The sequence below is a fragment of the Ailuropoda melanoleuca genome, chromosome 11, assembly GCF_002007445.2.
Source record: "Ailuropoda melanoleuca isolate Jingjing chromosome 11, ASM200744v2, whole genome shotgun sequence".
Classification (NCBI taxonomy): Eukaryota; Metazoa; Chordata; class Mammalia; order Carnivora; family Ursidae; genus Ailuropoda; species Ailuropoda melanoleuca.
Window position 1 is genome coordinate 108,732,219 of NC_048228.1, and position 10,133 is coordinate 108,742,351.

The 10,133-nt window shown below is 59.6% G+C and overlaps 1 protein-coding gene across 1 annotated transcript in view; it reads right to left on the reverse strand.

Moving 5' to 3' along the window:
* SH3BP2 (SH3 domain binding protein 2) overlaps window positions 1–10,133 on the reverse strand; it is a gene marked incomplete at its 3' end in the record, with an annotated part of 31,687 nt that overhangs the window by 9,950 nt on the left and 11,604 nt on the right. Inside the window, exon 2 of the mRNA XM_034672203.1 lies at window positions 7,138–7,188. The remainder of the gene's footprint in view (window positions 1–7,137; window positions 7,189–10,133) is intronic.

The window sequence follows — 10,133 nt, forward strand, 5'->3', positions numbered from 1 at the left end:
TTGCCGCCACGGGTCTCCACGCCCCCCCCCCCATTCCCTGCAGGGCCAGAGGTCCAGTCCTTGGCAGTTCCCACCTGCTTGGGTAGATGTGGGCTCCTCTCCTAGGAGACCCCAGGATGGCCAAAGGCGGGTGATGGCCTTGCTGGCCCCCCCCAGTATTCTGCCTCCTGACCACCTCTGGGCAGCAACCACCCCCCTTGTCTCAGTTCCCTCCCCAGCTTCCATTCTCTCCCCCCATCACCTCCACTTAGCACGTTCTCCCCCACCCACACATGCCATTCCCATCACCACTGTTCCAGATCTCCAGGGCCTCATCATGCACGCTTGGCCTTTCCAGATCCAGCCCCCATGGATCTTTCTCAGGGGCTCTCTTCTTGCTCTCCACCTCCCTCGTACATGTCCCATCCAGACCCCGTGGCTCCTGAATCCAGGACCTACAACCACCAAGCACCACCTCCAGCCTACAGTCCACAGTTTCCACTGGCTGCAGTTGCAACCAAACTCACTCAGCCCCCAAGAATTGGTTTGAATGAACAAATCATCATCAACTCCTCCAAACATAGAAGAGGAAGGAACGCGCTCTGTAAGGCCAGCAGTAGCCTGATACCAAGACCAAAGACATCACAAGAAAGCTACAGACCCATAACCCTTATGATCCTAGACCTCAAAATCCTCACCAAGGGGTGCCTGGGTGGCTCAGTCAGTTAAGTGTCAGACTCTTGATTTCAGCTCAGGTCATGATCTCTTGTGAGACTGAGCCCCATGTCAGGCTCCATGCTGGGCATGGAGCCTGCTTAAGATTTTCTCTCTCTGCCCGTTCCCCCTTCTTTCCCTCCCTCCTCTAAAAAAAATGCTCACCAAAATACTAGCAAATTGAATTCAGCAGCATGTAAAAAGGACTCTACACCATGCTAGGTGTGATATATCCCAGGAATACAAGGGTAACACTTAAAATTCAATGATTATAATATATCATACCAATTAAAAAAAAAAAGACAGAAACCACACAATCATCTCAACAGACACAGAAAAAGCATCTGACAAAATCTGACAATCTTTCACGATAGGAACGACACTCAACAAACTAGGAATAGGAGAAAACTTCCTCAACATGGTAAGTGGTGTTTATGAAAAACCCACAGCCAACATCACCCTCAAGGGTAAAAGACTGAAAGTTTTCCCCTAAGAACAGGGACAAGGCAAAGACATCTGCTCTTGGTGTTTCTATTCAACCTGCACCAGAGCTGCTAGCCAGTGCAATTAGGCAAGAAAAAGAAATAAAGATATACAGATTAGAAATAAATAAGTAAAACTATTCACAACTTAGATGGTTATGTATACAAAAACACCAGGGAACCCACTAAAAAGTGATTAGAACTGATAAACAAGCTAGCAGGATATAAGATCAATACACAAAAGCCAGTCATACTTCTACATACTAGCAGTGAACAGTCCAAAAATGAGAGTTAGCTCAAGTGTCCCCTCTTTCAGGTGGTCTTCCCTGACCTCTAGGGAGTCCTATGTCCCTCCGTGGGGCTAGCACAGCTTTTCCTCCATGTAACACTGACCACACAGCTTGTCACTGTTCCCCATCCTCACCAGCTCAGTGGGTGGTAGGGACTGCACTTGCCTGGAAGGCACAGAATGCCAAAATATAGCCCCCACCCTGGCATACTGCATCCTCCCCAATCTGTAAGGAGACCTGGCATGTCTGTTGGGCAGGGGCATCTACTGTGAGGACGGATGGAACCCACCACTTCTTGCTCCGCACCTGGGGGAAATTGGAGGGGAGGAGTTGGGACAATTTACAGCCCCACTCTGGCTCAGCTCAGTGGCCAGGCAGGTATAGGCCCATGAGAGCCTCGCTCTTGCCTGGCCACAGTCTCTCTGTGGGCAGGATGAGGGCTCTTAGGCGCCCAGCCCCACCTTGGGTGGGGAGGGTGGGTGGTGACTGACTTCGGTTGTGCTCACCTTCACCTCCCCTAGTAATGTCCTCGCTTCAGGGACAGATCCCAACATCCTCTGCTCCTTTCCAGAGGATGGACCATCGGGGAAACCCATCCTGATGCCCCCAAAGCCTCGCACCCTACCTGGCTCTGCCTGCACCAGTGGGTGAGCTGGGTTGGCACCTGACCAAGAGCCGAGTGCCAGGCCAGGATGGAACAGAAAAGGGAAGGAAATGGTGGCTGAGGGTAGGGGTGATGACGGGCCGTGGTGACTGAGATGACCATGCAGCTTTTGGGGACTTTCAGTCCAACTCAAAGACTCCAGCTCCACTGGTGCCTGGGGAAATTGAGGGGAGTCCCCAAGAAACACCCACACTCCTGGCCAGCCTGGCCTCCCTGGCCACCTCCCTCTATGCTCATGGTGTCGCCCAGCACCCAGACAGTTAAACACCACTCACTCATCCCATGGGCTCATCAGCAGGAAGCTTCAGTCCCTTCTTCAGGGGCAGACACAGCAGTGGGGCCCCTTCCTGTGCTGGGGGTAGGGGGTGGGTGCCTGCTGAGCCACCCTGGGTGGGAGCTATCAGGGAGAGTGCTGGAGGCCTGGGCTCCAATCCCACCAGGCCTATCCTCCACTGAGCTGCTGCTTCCTCTCATTTAAAGTGGGCACAGAGTCCAGTCTTCACAGCACCCCAACACCCCTCAGGGCATCTATCCCTGCACAGGAGGGTACCGAGGCCGCCCAGCGAGCTGGCAGCAGGGGCCGCACTAGCTTGCCATGCTGGGAGGGGCACTGTTCCCTGCAGCTCAGAGGAGCTGTCTGGGGCAGGATTCTGATGACACAAAGGTGGGTGTTAAGTGCCCAGCATGGTGGTGGCTGCTGGGCTCCGTGAACCCTTCCAGAAGGTGTGTCATCTTTGTGTGCTCCATGTGCACTAGCAAAGGCAGCTGCCCCAGGCACACTCTCTGGTCTCTGCTCCGGCACTCCCCCCTGACCTTCTCTTAAAGTTGAGATTAGTCCGGGTGACCGGAGGCCTGAGGTGCAGGGACGGGGGCAGAGCAGATGGGTGAACACCACTCTGGCCCACAGACAGCCCTCGTCGAGTTCTGCGAAGCACAGGCTCGGCGGGTCCCACCCCCCCCCATGCAGCTGTGAGCCCCAGCAGTGTGTGGTCACCCCTGCACACACCCGCGTGTGAGCTGAGGCTCTGCACCCCCAGTCAGTGTGTCAGGCAGTGTGCTCAGACAGGCTGCGCATTGGTGTGTGTGCATGCGTGTGCACGTGTGAGCCTGTGCACGAAAGAGCCTGTGCACGAGAGCGGAGCAGGGGCCCTGGAGGCCAAGCTCCCGTGGCTGTCCTTTTTCACACCCGCAGACACAGCCCTGGCTGTGGTGAGGGAGCTGGCGCCTCGAGTGACTGCAGAGTCAGAGGGTTCCCATCAGTGCTGACCAGATCGGTCCCGGAACTGCAGTACACAGTGGGGCTGGGGTCCCCGAGTGCACTCGTTCACACGCGCGTGCACACACACACGCACAGTCTGACTCATCATACACACGCACGCACATGTACACACTCAACGGCACACATATACACACACATACACACTCAGGCACGTATTCATTCACACACTCACTCATTCTTAGACATAACACTCATTCTCCCACACACTCCAGCGCACTGTATACTCGCACGTATTTATGGACACACTGGTACATACTCATCCATTCCCTTGTAAGCAAACACACACACAGCCTCCAGAGGCTAACGGGATCCTTTTTGGGTCCCCCCCCGAGGCCCTGGACTGGCAGCCCAAGCATCGGTCAGAATCATCGTCACCACCCTCGAGCCCTGCGTGGGCCCAGGGCCAAGTTCCACCTGCCAGCTCCTTAAGTCCCACAGGCTTGGTGCTTTACTCCCACTTTACAGACTAGAACAGTGGGGCTGGGAGAAGCACACTTGGGTGCTCACCACTGGCCACGCTCTGTGGTTCTCGGGTATCCCCCCATGTCATCATCCCAGCATGCCCTGACGTGCGAGCCAGCATCATCCCCACGCCACTGATGAAGACATCGAGAGGCTGAGTAACTTGCCCAAAGTTACACAGCCAGTAAACACGGGGCAGCCACTCCCCCAGCCTGGCACCCGGCAGGCACTAGGTGGCGGTGGGCACACAGCGCCTCACACACAGCCCATCTGTTCTCCCTTTTCAGTACCCCCCCACCTTCCCAGAATCTTTCTCTGTAAGAGAATCAAAACCAACAATCTCCTACGGAGGCCAGAGGCCGGGAGCAGCCATGCCGGTGGGACAGGGCGTGACCTGGGCTTCACAAGGAGAGCCCCGAGCCCCTCAGCTCTGTGCCAGAACCCCAAGCACGCTCTCCCCAGGCACACACACACACACACAATCACATAGGACCCAAACGGCAAGGCCATCCCGCCGCGTATGTGGGGCCCCAACCTGGGCCTCCACCTCCCTGCCAACCACAGGCTGAGCCGCACATGGTGGGGGGCAGTGGGGCTCCCAGGGGGCCCCACCCAGCTCTCGGGGCTCTCCTCACAGCCTGTCAGCTCCGGAGTCCAGAGCTCAGCCTCCCTGGAGCCTGCAAACACAGGGCCAGCGGCACCTCCCAAGCCCCAAGTCCCTGGGGCAGCCCCACTGACCTGATAGCAGTGACCCGGCACATGGCTCTGCTCCTATCTGTGGACGGGCTAGGGGCAGGTGTCCTGAGGCCCCGGGAGGCCATGAGATTCAGGGGTTGCAGGGCAGATCTGCAGCCTGCCTCCCCCAGGCAGGGGAGGCCTGATGCCCCAACATCGCTCTGAGTGCCGCCCAGCTCCACAGCCCCCTCCTGCTGACAGCCTCCTGCTACATCTGGGGCCTGTGGCCGCCAGGGCTTCCTCCCCACCCGACACTTCCTGTTGCCGGGTCCTTGGGCAGCCCCGGCTAGCCAGCACTTCCTGCCTTCTACCCTCCAAGGTCCTGAGGCCCAGCTGAGACCCAGGGCAGCACCTTCCGTCAGCACTGTTAGGCCTGCGGAGTTTCAGCCGACCCCTCCTCCCATCCCATACTGTGGTCAGAGACCACAGCTCTCCAGGCCCCAGGGCAAGGCCAGCTTCGTCCCCTGGGAGGAAGCTCCCTGCTGGTCCCCCGAGACATACTCCCATGACCACCTCTGCAGACTTGGCTTCTTTCCAGCAAATCACTGAAGCCCCTTCACAGCTGGGGTGTCAGACTCTGTCTCCTTGGCCCCAGAAGCCCCCTCCCTCCTCCAAGAAGCCGGCAGGGAGCTCACTACCTCCATCTGTCTGCCGTTTGACCCCAACAGACCAAGGAACCAGGTTCCCTGCCTAGGCCCAGGCATTTCCCTTCACCCTCCCTCCCTCCTCTACCACGGGCCTCCCCCACTCCCCTGCCAGGCACAGCCTCCGTGCCGAGCTGGGCTTACATGCCTCTGGTGATCACCATTCTGCGGGCGCTGCCAACGCCAGGCCCCACCCCAGGTCCCACTCGGGCCCCTGCCAGGCCTACACTGCCCCACCAAGTTGGGCTTCCTCCCCTGCCCAGACCCACAGCCAAAAATTTGGGGAGCAGGGATGCAAACCCAGACTGCTTGGTACTAAGCCCCCACATCCCCTGCCTCTCCTGTCCTGAGCTTAGGTCCGACAGAGGACAGGAGGCCAAAGGAAGGAGCACTCCAGGATGACCCCCACAGCAGGATTTGAGAGACCACAGACCACGGGGTACCCGGGAGTTGCTAACTGTCTTGTCCAGCAGGTTTTCTGGGGCATGCCCCCCACAATCGACCATGCTGGCACCCAGCCATCCTGCATACTTGTCGTTGGGGCACTGGAGGAGGGCAGCTCCCGGGCTGGGAGGCCTCCATCTCCCACTTTGTCCACAGCCCCAGGCCTCTGCCAAGGCCATCATGCCACCTGGGGGACTGTCTGGAGTCACAGACCGCCTGCGTCTCTTGGAGGGCAGGGAGCTTAGGCTTTGTGTTTGAGTTCCCCCCAGGCTGGGCACAGCCCCCCTGGCCTCCCCATGCCTGAGCCAGCCTCAGTGCCCTCTGGTGGCGGAGGGCAGACTGTGCCTTTGGCAGAAAGCTGGCCACAGCAGACAGAGGCTTAGAGGTGGGCTTCTCCCCCTTCCTCCCCTTTGCAGCTTGCCCAGGGTGAATAATTGACCCCAGAGCAAGACACACTGGACACTTAGCCTACCTCCATCCTGCGACAGCTATGTGGCCTCAACCTACTTAGCCCCTCTGAGCCTCAGTTTCTTTGTCTGTGCAATGGGTGCTGAGGGTGGAGATAAAGCAGCAGGTAAGGAGCACCTGGGCCATGAACCAGCCGGGACAAGCCAGGGGGGCAGTTCTGGGCTGGGGTGGGGGCCTCGGCCTCAAGGGGCTATGGGGTGGGGAGAAGGTGGCAGGCCCAGCAGGCGCTAGATCAGGGGAGGCCTCCAGAGGAGGGGCCGGGTCTGACAGAGGAGGTGGGGTGTGCTGGGAGGGGCTGGGGTGAGGACGTCAACGACAGGACAGGGGCTCAGGGCAACATCCAGGGTGGGGAAGAGTCCAGGGGCCACAAGGTGGCTGAGGCCCAGGGAGGCTGGGGGACAGGCGTGGGGGTGAGAACCTGCCGGCACAAGAACCAGGAGCCAGCCAGCCCTCCCTGGGATGTACCACCCCTCACTGGACAGAAGGATGGACGAAGAGGCCTGCGGTCAAGGCAGCAGCCAGGGCGTCCCCATAGTCAGACCTACGTTGGCCCCTTCTCCAACCTGAGTTTCCCTATGGGAGGCTGAGGTCAGGAGTCCCGGGCTGCTCCGTGACCTCTGCAGGCTCCTCTTCCCGGGCCTCAGTTTCTCCATGTGCCATCCTACCTCCTGAGGCAGCACTTGACCCTTGCAGCGAATCACGGCGCCATCTACCTTCCTGAAAACAGAGCTCGCTCCAATAACGGCAGCTCCATGACCTCGTGCGGTGTGTAGAAATAGCCACGGAAACGATCCCACACCAGCATCCGCGCAGCAAGACGCGTGAGGCTGGGGCAGGGCTGGGGCCCCGCGTCTGGCGGCTCTGGACTTCTACCCCACCCTCCCCAAGTTGCAGCTCCTCCCCCCACCCTAAGGGCAGACCCCTCAAAGTGCCAGGCGTGGGGACCCCTCCACCTTGCCGGACATAGGGCACTTACCAGTATGGGTGGGCGCCAGCCAGCAGGGCCAGGCAGGGGCCAAGGGTCAGCCTGGGAAAAAGAGAGAGGGAGAGCTTTCACTCTGGCTTCCCAGGGTCCTCAAGCTCTCAGAATAAGATGCTTCGTATCAGTCCCTCCTGCAGGGCCTGGGTCTGCCCAGAGCCAGCCCTAGGACCCCCAGCCACAAACCCCCTACTCTCTCTGAGCCTCACTCTTCTCTCCATACCTGGGGCTGGGAGCTGCCTTCCAGAGCAACGTGGCCGGGATGGTACTGGGCCAAGGGTGGTGTAGAGGGTGGAGCCCTGCCTGGGGTCACCTGGGGTAATGGACTACGTGTGGGTCCCCAAAGAGATGTGTCTAAGCCTTAGCCCCCAGGAGCTACGGATGTGACCTTATTTGGAAAAGGGACCTTTGCCTACGTCATTAAGGATCTCATCCTGCATTAGCCAGATGGGCCCTAAATCCAGTAACAAGTGTCCTTATAAGACGAGGAGATAGAGAAGATCGTATGAAGACAAGGGCGCAGACTGAAGTGAGGTGCACACAAGCCAAAGCCGCCACGGATTTCTGCAGCCGCCAGAAGGTGGGAAGGCAAGGAAGGGCCCTCCTCCAGAGCCTCTGGAGGGAGCCTGGTCCTGCAGACACCAGGATTTGGGACTTCTGGCCTCCAGGAATCTGGGAGAGTAAATGTCTGTCGTTCGAAGCCCCTGGGGTGTGGTATGTTGTTAGGGCAGCCTTGGGAAACTATTATACATGGGGACCCCCCCCCCAAGTCCTTTCCCTGGACCAACTTCATTTGACGTCCTGGGTGTGTCCTGCAGGGAGAGGCCGGTTTTGTGGACAGCCCCCCCCCACCCCGTGGGCACCCAGCTGGACGGAGCAAGTCCGAGCTGGCCTCCTTGGCTGTGCACAGCCTCCTGCAGGCCTGGCCCCCCACTCCCCACCCCTCCCAAGCACATGATCAGATGCCACCTCCACCCACACCCACCAGACTTGCTGGGCCCATCTCCTGCCTCAGCCTCCTGCTCACAGCCCTGCCCAGCCCTTCCCTGGCACATGTCCCATGAGGCAGAGGTCAGGCTGGTTCCCCGGCCAAGTATATGGGGTCTGGCCCCTGCTTCCTGCCCTGAGTCTTCATGCCCCACGCCCAGTACGTGCAATCCCTTCTACCTGCAGACTCAATCCTCTCCAACACACACTCCCTCATCCTTTGAAAACAGAACCACCTACAGCCTCACACCCTCCTCTGAAATCTCCACATGGCCTTATGCACTCATGTGGATATCCCCAGCCCCAGCACTCCCCACTGGCCTGGGTCCCTCTGAATGCCCAGAGCCAGGGTGGTGTCTAGCCCAAGGCAGGCCAAAAACCAGATGGATGGATGGATGGACAGATGGGTTCAGAGTCACGTCTACGCACACGGCCATCCCCCTGACATGGGCTAGGCTGTAACCAGCACAGGCCTAGACCGTCCCTCAGAGCCAGAGTGAAGAACTCTGACTTAGGGCAAATCTGACCCTCCATGACACCGGATGTCCAGGGTGGTCAGCTAAGGCCCATCCATGCCCCAGAACCTCGCCTTGGGGAGACGAGTGGCTAATTGCAAAACACAGAACAAGTCAACGCATCGGAGCCTGCCAGGGTCCCCACAAAGACAGCAGTGTGCTGGGGCTGAGAAGGCGCCCCGGTGTTTCTTAAGGCTACCCAGGGTAGAGGCAGGAGGCAGCCCAGCCACTCGTGTGTCCAAGGGCGAAGGAAATGAAGGGAAGGGCAGAAAGAGGCCCCCATGCCCCACTGCCCACATGGGGCGTGGGCTTCTGGGCCCAGCTGGGAGCAGGGGTAGGGTTTCTGCTCTGCGACACCTGGCCCTCAAGCTGTGTCCCCACACAAGACTCACAAAGCCCACCCACCCCAGGAAGCTGCAGCGGCCCACAGCACCCGGAGCCTTCCTCTCCCAGGCCAAGTATGTCTGCCTCTAGCAAACACTCCCAAGCTGGGCAGCGTGCAGAGCTGAGCTGGGGCCCTCAGAGTCGGGGCTGCCTGTGGGCCTCGCACCAGGGGCAGAGCACGCTCCAGCCGAGAGAGTCGAGTCCGAGTCCGGAGAGGGCAAGGATCCCTAGCCAGAGGCGGGAGGCGGGGCCTGGCCAGGCAGGAAGGAGGATGGCTGGAGCTGCAGGCCAAGGGGCCCCATCCGAGGGTCAGGGTCAGGACGGTCAGGACGAGGGACGAGGTTCACCGTAGGTGGTGGTGAGGGGCAGGCTGGGTCTGGGGGAAGCGCAAACAGGAGCCACGCTCCTGCCTCAAACCCCGAGCCAGCAAAGGCGGCTCAGGATTCACACTTCAGTTCATCACAACACAGACAAGTTTGCACCTTTTAATCACTTGAGAAAAAATTCTCCAGAGCGCTGATGTGTGGGTCCGGTCCCCCCCACCCCCTTAGCTCCTGGCCTGCTGCCCGTGGAGGCTGCCTGCCTCTCCTGTCAGCCTTGCCCCAGGAGTGCTACACCCAAGACAGGCGCTCGGTCCTGCCGGCCCCAGGGGCTCCCCAGAAGAGGGCCGCTCCACCCCCCACGGTAGGCAGGAGACCACAGCGGCGACTGTTCAGGTGTCCCTGGGGACTCCTAAACTTGCGGCCCACTCTGAGTCTCAGCTTTCTCCTCTGAGGAGTGGGGCTGACTGCTCTGGTATGCGGTCGTCCCGAGGACCATCTGGCACGGCTAGTGGGCAAGGACACTTGAGGGGCACCTGGTCGCCGGCATTCTGTTGGCAACACCATCAGCACAGTCATGCTCCAAAGGGGAGCGTTCTCTCCACCCATCCCGCTCAGGGCTGGGCAACACCTTCCACAGGCCCCGCTGAGTCTGGACCCCTGACCACTCCAGTCTCCTTGCCCACCACTGGCCCTACTCCCAGCCACACTCCCACAATGCTGGGAATTCCACCCGGGGGTGACTCCCAGCACACACAGGCCTCCGGCTACACTAGCCCGCCCCCCC